This window comes from Ambystoma mexicanum, chromosome 11 (assembly GCF_040938575.1).
Source record: "Ambystoma mexicanum isolate Mex_15411 chromosome 11, UKY_AmexF1_1, whole genome shotgun sequence".
Lineage (NCBI taxonomy): Eukaryota > Metazoa > Chordata > Amphibia > Caudata > Ambystomatidae > Ambystoma > Ambystoma mexicanum.
This window is the reverse complement of record NC_090934.1, coordinates 1,448,457,675-1,448,471,216: the sequence shown is the minus strand read 5'-3', so window position 1 is coordinate 1,448,471,216 and position 13,542 is coordinate 1,448,457,675.

Below are 13,542 nucleotides of genomic sequence, written 5' to 3'. Positions count from 1 at the left end.
AGGAATCAAAACATATTCAAGAAACCGAAACTCCAGAAGGGGAACCTTCAACAAGCTATAAGGAATGCATGGTATCGCGTAGTAGACACAGACACAATTGATCCAAGTTTTAAAAACCTTTATTTAGTATTTTTGTTGGGTTGGTAGAATTCCTAACTGGCCCTATCTCTAGAATGGGAGTAGTCTCGACCATTAAACAAATAACAAACACGTCAAAATAAAAAGGCCTATACTAAGAAAACCAAACCTTGCCCTCCTTTTCAAAATGACAAATGTGTTAAGGGAATACAAAAGGAAAATAGAGTCTCAAAAAGAAATGTCAGAATGGCTTCAGTAACAACTCCCTTCCCCACGTTCAGCCCTACAGATCTAGATCCTTTCTTAAAAAGGATAGTTAGATGGCACAGTTCTATCAGTCTTGCACACTTTGGCTTACTGGTATTTTTGTATTTTGTATCTGTTTATTATTTATATTGCGCACCGAACCCTGAGGTAACTGGGCGCTGTACAATTGAACAGTTCAGTCTTGGGCTTCAAACTTCTGCTAGTTCAATCACTTCCTTAGGCTTTGTCCGCCTTGTCATCGATACTCTGTTTGCATGTTCGCATTCGCTTTCTCAATTTCTCACAATTCTGCACAGGCTTCCCTCTGTCGGGCTCGAGCCTCTCCATCCTTCTTTCACTTTAGCACACATATGCACAGGCTTCCATGCCGGGCTCGAGCCTGTCCCTTCTTATTGGGGGTTCCTTTACTCATGTTTTATCTTAGGTATATTTTCACTGTCGAAGACTTTTGAAACTGCAAGGATTTCACATAAACCTCTGTATGACTACTTTGACCTCTCTTTCAACAATTGCACAATTCACAATCAACCTTGTTTCCAAACACCAATGCTTCTTGGTACTATCATCTTGCAACACCAATGCCTCTTGGTACTTGTAGTTCTTATTCTTTTTGGTTTTGTTGGGCTGGAAAGTAGTCTATCCCACCCCCTAGATGCTTCCAAATAAGATGAACCCCATACGAAGCAATGTAACTCACAAGGGGGGAGCAATCTGCATCACCTGATAACATGTAGAGCCCCCACAGCGTATAGAAGTGCACGCTTAATGTTAGAAATAGCCACACTTCGTGACTTCATTTTCTAACCGGCCCTACACGAGACAGACCGGAGGCCCAGGCAGCTCACTTTCTCCATTCACAGAGCACGAGTCTGACACAGCATGCTGGCTACGCTCCAGCCTTGCTTGCACGGAAGTCCATGCCCCTCTCATCCCTTCAGATTTAGGAATAGTTAGCATCGCTTTCAGGAATGTGATCGGCTCTGAGCATGAGACAGTACCAGGCCCTGCAGTGGGCCCATTCGTCTCCACTAAACTGCCATGAAGCCTCTAACTGCCACCCTGACAGACTGTTGCTGGCCGCACACCACTAACTTGATCCCCAAACCCTCTGCTCACTGATAAGCATCTGACCCCCAGGTCCTAACCTCCAAAGAGAGTCCCCCTAGATCTAAAGCTCACAGGACTGTATTTCTTTCTAGCCACAACACACGTTTCACATAACATGAGATACCAGGAAGGGTAAATCAAAGATCAATCCCCGGAGAGAAGACATGGGATGCGGGCACTGCGGTATCAATGGAGCCTGGAGTGAATGGGTCAACATGACTGTATTTTATCCTACCCTCTCTGCCACCACTTTCCTGTGCCGCCCCAAGTGCCAGCCATAATGAATGAATAATCCATTTTAGTTGTTTAGTTTAGTTAGGAAATATTGTATTTTATGTATGACCCGAATTTCACTGCGAGGATGAGCCTAGCTGACCCACTGCCTCAAGCTTGACGGGGAAGAACCAGCCAATTAGGGCTTGGCATCCCTTTTGGAGCGGGCACATCTATAGGGTGCTTCCAATCAGGAGCACCAAAATGTCCTGTATATTGATGATGCCTTTCATTCTTATAAACCCATGTATGATGATGGAAGACCAGAGCGCTCTCGAGCAGCAGAGTCCTTTGGTGGCATTTGTATTTTGTATGAATAAACCTTGTTATCCTTGCAAAGCTATTGCTTGGTCTATTTCAATAGTAGGTTGTATTCACTCTGGATTATGCATAGTTGGGGTAGTTGTCTTCATTTGGTGACCCCTATGAAGTGATTCCTCAGTCCTCGTCCTTGCAGAGAGAACCAGGTTGTCTCTCCGGAAGGGCTGTGCCCAACTACAGTGAACACCCCCCGCAAAAAAAACATACACAGCAGGAGTGGTACTTGTGTGTGCCAGTTTTGCAAAATACCCACCTGCTCGTTGGAGCCGGGTGCGGCCCCAGGGAGTGGTCCAGACCTGTTGTGAATTCCCCGTGAACAGAAGCTGTCAGAAGAACATGGACACGTGAGTATAGATTGCAAGGAATAACAATGTGTGGGTTGGGGTATAGAGCAGTTTCAAAGAGGGGAACCTGCGATGCATGAAAGTGGATGGATAGTGTGGATATTTGATTGTTGCAGTGTTTCTGGGCAGTTTTTTTTATTCATTTCAGTTTTTAAGTCATACAGAGAATATAAAAGAGGAACCTATCCGAGTGTGGCTATAAGGTGGCAACCACAGTGCACTGTCCCGACCATGTCTGGGGAATAATGGTAAGGAGAAAATTAGGAGCCTTGTGTAATTAGAGGGCTAGGAAAAAGTAGTGGTTTTGTTTTAGCTTGTTATTTTAGTTTGTTATTTTCTGTGTATTTTTTCATGTGTATGGCGGAGGCCCAGGAAGCGCGTGTATGGTGTGAATGAGGAGTGAATAGTGAAGATGTGATATATGTGGGGAGTCAATGGGGTTTCCCTAAAGGGGGAGGAAAGGGTTAACGATATATGTTTTTTAAATACAACAAGAAATATGAATATATATATATTGACTGACAGTACAGAGCTAATTTTGACGTGCATGTAATGAGGGGTGGTGAACGACATTGCATAACTTAAGTGTGTGGGCTGACAGGAAGAATACTGTACCAACACATTGTGGACACACACCCTATGCAGATGATAACCATGGGGATAGACATGCCCTTAACTCACATCTGTAAGACGCTACCCCTGTACAGTGACAAAATGAAGAAATATCACAGTCAATGGGTGATGGAAACTAAAGGGGTCTGAATGCCCAACTCCTGGCCAGATGGGGGATCGTTTGATAAGTGTGCACTAGACCAAATGTCAACATACATAACTGCCAAATATAAGGGCAGACCATTGCAGAATCAGTGAGAAATATTGGACTTGTGTAGGATGTTTGAGGAGACAGAGGCCTTAGAGACGGGTGGGGGGATACCAGACAATTGTTAGTGACTGACATGGGGGAGAGTGACAAGGGGGAGAACCGCAAAAGAAACTTTCCCCATTATTGACTAAACCAGCAGAGGGGTACACAAATCCAACATATGTCTCAGGGGAACCATGTTAGCAGACCCCGGTACAGCCCCACCCCCTCCATACGCTGCACCCCCTGTGGCACCCACTCACACAGGGGTAAGTGCTAGAGACCTTGAGGTGGTGCTAGCTACCACATGCACTGAGTTAGCCGGACTTTGTGCAGCATGTGACAGACAGCCTCCGATACATGTAGAAAGGGAAGCTAAGACAGACAGCCTTGGGTACAAAAATGTAGAATAGGTCAGGCGAGATGAGGAATATTGGAGCGATTTTGATGACACAGAGGAAGGGGCAGTGTGAGGGGCTGAGTCAGCTCCCCGACCACTCCAAGGGTAGATATCTTGTGGGACGGAAGGTTGATGGAATGATTTGGAAGAATAGCACTGGGAAACAAAAAGGGAAGTGGTCTCAAAACAGGGAACAGTAAAACAAAATTGAAAACGTCCCTAATTCACAAAGGAGCAGGATGCCCCCATTATTTACCATGGGCACAAATAATAATAATTTAGCATTTATATAGTGCTACAAACCCTCAGGTATCTGAGCGCTACTTATTATTACCCGCTCATTTGTCAACCTCGGAAGGATGAAAGGCTGAGATTGGCCCTGCCAGGATTCGAACCTGCATTAGCAGGCTCTGAACAGATGTGAAAGCGAGCGCCCTACTCACTGTGCTATCAGACAAGAACAACCGTCGTAAATGCCCCCCCCCACATACGGCAGGTGCAGGGAAAAGGATCTATAAATTTGAAAGACACACCAAATGGGTGCCCCTCGCAATAGGAAATATTAAAGGTCTGTTGGTATTGGCAGTAGGAGACAAGAAAGAATCAGTATGGGTGAAGGCGGGGTACCCGAGAGTAACTCTGAGTAATGATTCCCATGACGGTGCGTCATATAATAATATTAGAGCACGTGTTTGGGATGCGCTGCAGAGCACCTTCCCAGATACCCCTGATTTACAATCAATAATGCAATGCAGAATGGGTGATGAGGAAGATGCTGCACAGTACATTCTTCGGGCTCAGGAGATGTGGAGAGCAGAGACGAGCAGCGCCTGGGATCAAACAACTTCTTTGTTCTACTTTATTATGAAGCGAGGGCTTCCAAAGAAGGTGCAGAAGGCGCTGGATAAGATAGCGGGGGTGGAAACAAAACGTTGGCCTAAGATTCAAAGCATCATAGTGCACCATTGTAGGTGGATCGAAGAGCACGAGGCAAAGATAGCAGCAGTTGGGCAGACAACGGGCAAGGACATTTGGGAGGAAATCAACAATACGCGGGACCCCAATGGCAAGGATGACAAGGAGGATGAGGTGGCTCCTGAGGGCACAGAGGAGGGGGATTTGAGGGACAAAGACTACGAGGTGGAGGGCCGGGACAATGTTGGTCATGCAGGAGGTGGGGTTACTTTGCCAGAGAATGTCATAGTAGACATGGAAGTAATTACTGCTATAATCAGCCACCTTACGGGGGGCCCCACCTGGGAAGCCCACAGGGACCCGTCCAAGGGTCAACTATGATTCCATATGAAGTACACTCAGTTACCATCCAAGATCCCATGCCCATACTGCCCATCACAGCAGCAACAGGTCCTGCAACAACACCAGCACCACCCCAACACACAGGTCGAGGGAAGCGTACCCCCTTTCACCACTACACCCAATGGCGCTGCAGTCCCCATCAAGGGGCCACAGTTGTAGGTCTACCCTGACTAGGCCAGCCCACAGACAGCACTTGTGTGTCCAGTACTATCAACAACCTTGCATCCAGAAGAGGAGCCACTGGTGGGGGCAGAGATAGGAAATAAGCAATTCAACTTCACGCTGGACTCAGGGGCGCAAAAGTCATGCATAAACAAAGGTGACATCCCACTATCAGGAAACACTTGCGAAACGCAGGCCTTCTCTGGGACTGTAGTAATGGTTCCGGACAGAAGATTTCGATGTCAAAGTTGGAGGGTAAACAGTTTGAGAACCACTTCTTTATTATGAAAGCTACCCAGTTAATTTAGCGGGCATAGACTTGCTCAGTAAGCTAAACATGACAATATCATTCTCCGATGGAGGAGTTGTCTGCGCCACAGCAGGCATGTGCTCCCTCCGAGCCATGCTAATAATACACTCAGTGGCTAATGAGGTGGTAGTGAGAAGAATACCTGTGAATCCAGATATGTTCCTCTATGCTATTATAGTGCTCTGTAGAGCAGTGCCCCAGATCATGGGGTAAGAGTGGAGAGTACCTGATGATTTCGTTTTTTGACCTGTAGCACTCCCTGAAGTGGTTGCTGGTACCATCTTGTCCCTAGACTTAGAGGGGCTGCAAATGTCTACAAAAGAAAATTGTGGTAGTGGGTACAGATATCCATGGCTGCCAATGGCGTACAGTGTTATGCATTGACCCCAATATACTTTTGAGAGAACTAACAGATGAGGACCTGTTTGAGGATGACAACAATGATAGAGAAATTGTCTCCATAACAGTATCCCCTGTCCAGAGAAGCACAAGAGGGGAATTGGTAAACAATACAGGCCCTCCTAGAGCAGGGCATTATAGGGCCCTCCACATCACCATGCAACACAGCTATCTATCCAATCAGGAAGGACAGAGGGGTCAGTTAGAGGATGATCTAGGACCTACGCCCACTTAATGACATTGTACAGAAAGAGTTTCCTCTTGTTCCTAACCCAGCATCCATTCTGTGCAGTATCCTGAAACAGGGCACCCATTTCACTGTAGTAGACCTGAAAAACGCATTTATCTCAGTGTCACTCACCCCAGAATCACAGTATCTTACAGCATACACCCTGGGAGGGAAGGGGTACGAGCACCACTGCTTGCCCCAGGGGTACTGTGAAAGCCCCAGTATCTTTAAAAGAATCTTACACAAAGACCTTGGTAACCTTCAGGTACCCAGCAGAATAATCCCAATCGTTGATGACCTATTGGTCTGTAGCGACAGCGAGCAGAGCTGTCACAGATATTCCATTGCCTTACTCCAGTTACTGGCCCAGAAACGATACAAGTTAGATAAAAACAAACTCCAGTACTGTTTACCAAAGGTACTATACTTAGGTCAACTCATTTCCAAAGATAGTAAGAGAATCCTACCTGATCAAGCTGCCGCAGTCCGTGCAACTACCAAACCCACTACAGTAAAAGAAAATTAAAAATTCTTGGCCTCTGCAATTATTGCTGAGCCTGGATCTTAGCCTATGCAGCATATACAAGGCAACTTCTCCAAGGCCTCAAGGAGGCACAGAAAGTGGGAACTACTATCCAATGGACAGCTGAAAAATGTGATTTCAACAGCCCCAGTTATAGCGACCCCAGACTACACTCAGGAGCTCTACCTATTTTCACACTCCAAAGGCACACCCATGACCATAGTACTGACACAAAAGAGCTCCATGGGACACAAACCATTGGCCTAGTATAGCGGCACACTCGATTCTGTCATGCAAGGACAGTTCGCTTGCAAACAGGCACACGCTGCCACAGCCTTCGCTATCAAAAAAAGTTCCACCATAGTGATGGGGTACTCAGTAACATCGTACCTTGAGCACTCATTGATTGCCATACTGGAATGCTCCAAGTCCACTTTAACAACACAAAGAGCATCCGCATATGAAATAATTGTGTCAAACCCAAATATCCATGTGGTGCGGTGCAGAACAGTAAATCCAGCCACATTCCTTACAGATTCATGCACAGCCGAGGACATGTAACAACACGACTGAGCAACTTATGAAGGAGATGACATTCCTAAACCCAAAAACAGGTCTCTAGAAGAAGGGGAAATATTGTCCATTGACGGGTCAGTGTCGATTGATCCAGAGACAGGTGAACATTTTTTTGGGGAAGATGTAGTGAAATTGGAAGATGGGGAATATGAAACACTTGCAATGAAAAGATTACCCAGAAATTTCTCTGTACAAGCAGCAGAACTCATATCCCTGATCGAGGCCCTAAAAGCATCAAAAGGATGTTGCATTACAATTTATTTGGATTTTGCATACATCACCACCACAGTGCATGCAGGTCTATCCCGGTGGAGAAGAAGGGGGTTCAGAAGAGCAGATGGGTCCCCAGTACAACATGCAGAGTTGTTAAACATACTGATTGGTGCACTCGCGGAATCTTCAGTAGTAGTAATAGTGCAATGTTTAGCTGACACTCATAACACAGACAAAATTTCTATGGGAAACACTGCAGACAATGCGGTAGCCAAAAAAGCAGCATACCTTCCAGTACACATAGGTGCAGAATATGTCCTAACTAGTGCAGCAAAGCCCTCTACGACAGAAGCATACAAATCACTCCCAATAGCCCAGATTATCGCGTTGCAGCGTCGGGCACCAAAAGAAGAGCAAGACCTTTGGCTCAAACGCGGGTGTACATAATCACCCACCGATCTCATCTGGAGACAGCAGGCAATGGGAAAAGTTGCGATGCCTGTTGAACTTCTGCACACAGCATTCAAACAATTGTACTACCCCTCTCACAGCTCAAAACAACACATTGCTGCTGATCTCCAGGAAGATTGGTTCATTCGGCATCTACAGGAACATCTGACACAAATGGTGGTCCAATGTACCACGTGTCAAGTGTTCAGCACCGGGATGACTCTGAGAACTTTATGGGGCACCTTGCCCTGCCCTGTGGGCCCTTTCTGTGAGCTGCACATCAATTACGCAGACATGTGAGAAAGGTGCAATGTGCGCAATATCTAATTGTGGTGGTGTGTCCATCCTCTCGATGGGTAGAGGCAGACCCATGCGCCCACCCAGATGCCCAGTGTGACACGAAATTCCTTGTAAGAGAGGTTTTTTCCCGCATGGGGAGTGGGTGATGTTCTATAATCAGACAATGGGACTCACTTTTTCAATGAACTATTTAAAGAAATAACAACCTTATTGGGGATCAAACACAAAATGTGCTCCATTTCCCACCCACAAGCAAATGGGGTGGTAGAGAAAATAAATGGCCTCCTCAAAAGCAAATTGTCAAAACTCTGTAACTCATTAAAGAAGAATTGAGTGTACTGGCTAGCCTTGGCTCTATTCCAGTTTGTTTGTTTGTTTGTTTGTTTATTTATTTGATAATGCGCACCAAGCCCTTGGGCAGCTGGGCGCAGCAGTACAAGAAGTCTCGAAGCTTAGTTACAGTGCAAGTAAGTACAAAGTAGAATACAGAATATAGTACAGTACAGACAATTGCCAATGGGAAAAAAGAACATAGTTGGTTGGAGAAACTGGTCATAAGCATAACATGGATCAGGCTTAACATTGCGTATGTTAGGAGGCTGCCCGCAACTAGGGATAAGAGGTTCAGTATGTAAGTTACTGTGGTAATGTTAAGTGCAGTGGAGGTCAGGGTAGTGTCAAGAGGATTGGGTGGTCGTAGGGTGGGATGACGGTTGCTACTGGTTGTTAGTGCGGAGCCATTTGATAGCATTGCTTCTAAACCTGCTGTACGGTAGTGGGCGTCTGAGATCAATTGGGAGAGTGTTCCATGATTGCGCAGCTTTGACAGGGAAGCTGGTTCCACCAGCAGTTGTCAGTTTAAATCTGGGGATTTCATTCATAAATGTGTTAGCAGATCTCGTAGGTCAGGTTGTAGATCTTATGGTAATTATTTCAGAGCGGTAAGGAGGTGCTAGATTGTTTAGGCATTTGGAAGTGATAGAGATGGTTTTAAGGAGGATTCTATCCTTTATTTTTAGCCAATGGGCCTCTGTCCGGTATTTAGAGATATGCTCTCTAGGTGGGATGTTCAATGCTGCTGTTAAGGTGTTATTTTGCAGTCTTTGGAGTTTGTCAGTGACCGACTTGTTGGCTCCTGAGTACAGGGCGTTGCAATAGTCTAGTCTAGACATTATAAGAGCATTGGCCATGGTGAGACAGCTGGCACTGGAGAGGAATGGTCTAGCAGCTTGGATTAATTTACAGGTGTAAACTGTTGTAGAGGAGAGGGAATTGACTTGCCCCTTAAGGGTGAGAGAGGAGTCCAGATAGAATCCTAGAGTTTTAACCTCCGGCATGACCTTAATGATGTTGTTGTCAATATTAAAAGATGCGTAGTTAGGGGTGAGCTTTTTTAGGTTAGAGTCAGATCCTATGAGCAGGATCTCAGTTTTATCGCCATTCAGGCAGAGGCCGTGGGTCGCCATCCATGCCTGAATGAGGATGTATATCTTATTCACCAAGGCCAGGTCTGCTTCATAGTTGCCCGAGAGGGGTATGAGGATCTGAGTGTCATCTGCGTAATTGTTGTGCACACAGCCCAGCAAGGACAACTACCTGTCCCTCCATGAGATAGTGACTGGCAGACACATGCAAACGCCATTGTTGCCTGTAAGAAGAGCATCAGAAGGTCACTAGACGGCCACTATCTTAGGAGAGGAATTCAAACAATATCTCACACAACTCACATGTGCAATCAGATGCATAGCGAAACAAACCGCACCTGCCTACACAGAAAAGAGAGAGACTACTACTGCATCCCTAACTGAGAGCAACATTTGCTGGGATTTATGTAAGGAGCTTCGTACGTAAATGGAACACACCTGGATTCCACAGACCATATGAGGTGGTGTATTACACCCCGCTTGCAGTAAAAGTAAAGGGGCTAAGGTACTGGATCCATCTCTCAGATGTCCATAAGATCCAAAGGTAACACAAAGCACACCGGCAGAGACAAACCAACCTACCTCAACATAAGCACCCCAAAGTGAACCGTATCTGTGCATGGAAAATATGTTAAGAAGCATGCATTGCTGCTAGAGCATGGGCCACGCGAAACTAAAACTCTCTCTCTCCCTTCCTCCCTCTCTCTCTCTTTCTCTCTTTCCCTCTCTTTCGCCCTCTTTAACCCGCACCGTTCTTTCCCTCTCCGCAGGTGCCACGATTATGTAGATGACACCACTGCGAAATGTACAAAATGTAGATAGAATTAGGAATAGAATTATTTTTTTTAGATGGTATAGCCACGATTGTTGATTGAATTTTGTCACTATTTTATTTATTATTTTAATGTTTGCATTGGGCTTTTATTGGGGAATATCTTTAATCTGGGTGATCATATAAAAGAAGGGGGCAGGGGGCCAAATGGATGCATGGATACACATGGGCTTGGAATCAAAGCACCTCCTTAAATCTCACAAGCCTGCATTGAAATGCGACAAGAAAGATCCCAGATGTTATTGCATTAACTGGCAATATCACTGAACGGTCACCAGATTCCCCAAATGCCAATTCTGTGCCCTCTGTAGGATTTACCTCCCAAGCAACTAGCTCAATAATTAACATGCTATCCACCCCACCCCCTAATACGATTGTAAGTTCTACCCGCTTCTAGGCCCCGAGTTACAGGATGAAAATAAGTGTTTATGTCGTGGGAAGTGAACAAACCATTGAAGAAATTAATAACACGATGTACAATACCACAGGCAGCACTTCCCATTCCATGCTTTGCATCAGTTTAATGTTTCAGATATTAAAACCTCACTTACATCGTTCTTTGTGTAACACTACAACTCTCCATAGATTGGTAAGGGGAGGTCAAAGGTTCCCCTGCGTAACAATAGAAGGAAACAACGAACACACCTGCTAATATATGATGCATACCATGGTTTAGGATTAGATGCAGAGAAGACCTTCACCATCCCGAACATTCAAACCGTTGGTAGTCGGACATGAGTGCGATGGGAAGGCGAATGACAAATGGGAGTTGCTATGTTTGCTCATTGATACAGCATGCGTCCGGGGCTCCCAAAATCTTAATGCCACGAGAGGTACCATTAAATGAAACACAATGTCTGATTCATCTTGCACTATGTAGGACAAAAGGCACCTTTCAGGCACACATCGTTTACCTACAACTCCTTGAGCCAGATACTTGAAAATGCAAAACCAGCTCTACCAACTCCAACTGCTTCAAGGAAGCGTTCCTAGCCATACAAGGAACAAAGTATATGGACAATAAATGGCAAGCAACAACGTTCATGTGCAAAGCAGAGGGACTTGTCAGCTACCCAGAAAAAACGTTACCCCTCGTTGGGCAGGCATGTTCACAGATATGCATAGAACATGTTGCAAAACTGACATGGGTCACAGCAATTGAAAAACCGGTGAAAGTGCACCAAGAGAGCCATGAACTTACGGCCATATCCCACCCATCCTCATCACCCTTCACCTCCCCAGATATTGTTTGATAAGTTTGACAAATGCAATGTTTGTTTTTTAATATGTTTTTACTGCAATGTCCGTGGACACCGGCTGCTGTCCGTGAAACCGACATAGCGGTGTTTCCAACAATCTGACGCACTTCATGCTTGTCACCATACAATCAGTGGGTTTGTCCAATGTCCGCGAATATCACATCACCCTCTAGGCCAATCGGATGGCTGTCCATGGACCGAACAGGGAAATTGATCCACAGACCGAACCCAGATATCACTAATTCTTTTGGACCTACTTTTTGGTCGCTTTAAAATAAATACTGGATGAATTTACACCAAATTTAGAAAAGCACGCTTTTGGGACAAGCCGCCACTCCTGGAGCAAATTTGGTGAAAATCCATCCAGCCGTTTGGGCTGTAGGCGTGAGAAAAATGTTTTTTCCATTGCGTCTATGGGGAGAAAACAAAATTGGGAACCCCCCTTTGACTTTTCCCTCCCTTTACGAAACCTCACCACACTTGCCAAAAGAATTCAGACTGGGCCATATACTTTTTTTTTGCAAAGTTTAGTAAGGATTCATCCAGGGGAGTGAAGTTGTAAGCCGTCCATAAAGTGCTCTTCTTATGAGTTGAGCAACTTAACCATAACTACACGGACACTACCACAGACTGTGAAATGTAGCCATTCAGGTAGGTGTAGTTGTTGCCTGGGCCTGACCTCTGAGTAGAACAAGGAAATTCAGAAAACAAGAAAAGCCACGAAAAATTGCATATTGTTTCCACACCACGTTTAACACTTACTCTTCAAAGGTTAATTCTGTATAACATCCTATACGTTGTTGCAAACTCCTAATTATGGCTTGTACAATTTTATACCAATTTACTGAGGAAACGTTCACCATATACGTTCTTATCAAGTTTTTATTATTGTAATTTATTCAGCATAGTTTCTCCCAATCGCTAATAAACTAATTATACACATTCTTAAATGCATTTTTGTATGCGATTCATGAGCATTCTGAAACTCAACAGATTTTTAAAAGCATCTAAAGCAGGAAGGAAGGTCAACAGCACTAATATTCAATATGTATTTGCTTGTTTGTTTTAGAAAGCACCACAAAACCTACTCATGACCATTTCATGGTAATTTGCTACACAAATCTAAAAACAAGCCTCTGCATTGAATTATTAAATACACAAACATGAGTTTGGTATAAAAGAATAACATTTAGCAATCTGTAAATAGGTCAAAGTGGAAGTACTGGGTAGAAAGAACAGTGCATGGCATGCTACCCTCTGGCATTACAGCCCTGAGGTAATGGGTGTTATCAAGTCACGCCTGAGTGACAGGCCTGAGGTCAGGGGAGTTGCTAGGTCTGGAAAAGACCCGGGGCTACGCTGATGTCGGAATTGTTGGGACTGGGGGCTAGCTAGTCTTTTGGCTGTAGCTCCTGAGATTCTATCCAGGGCTACAACCAAAAGATCAGGGGCTACAGCCCCCTTAGCCCCCCCTAGCAACGCCCCTGCCTGAGGTTAAGCCAAGGGTTGATAATTAGGGTAAGAGAGGATAAGACCTGTTGAAGCTCTCTGCCCTAGCGGCTGTCAAGCCTTTATAATATGGAAAAATCACAAAAACAGGTTAAAAAATCTAAAAGAAGATGAAGGGGATGGTGAGGGCACAAATGATTTCTCTAGATAATAGTCGTCTTCCAGAGACCTGATGTACACTACATAAGAAAACATACATTAAACAATTGTAATTGGTTATATAAAACGTGCCTAATTACCCAGAGGTTTCTAAGAGCAGACCTGGGGATCAAACCTGTGTTGCTCTGTGCTGTCTTGCTTTGCTCTGTGTTGTCTTGCTTCTAAGGCGAGCACGTTGCCCCAGAGCTATCCTCCCTGAAACAATGAGTGTTCAGTAAAACATTCACT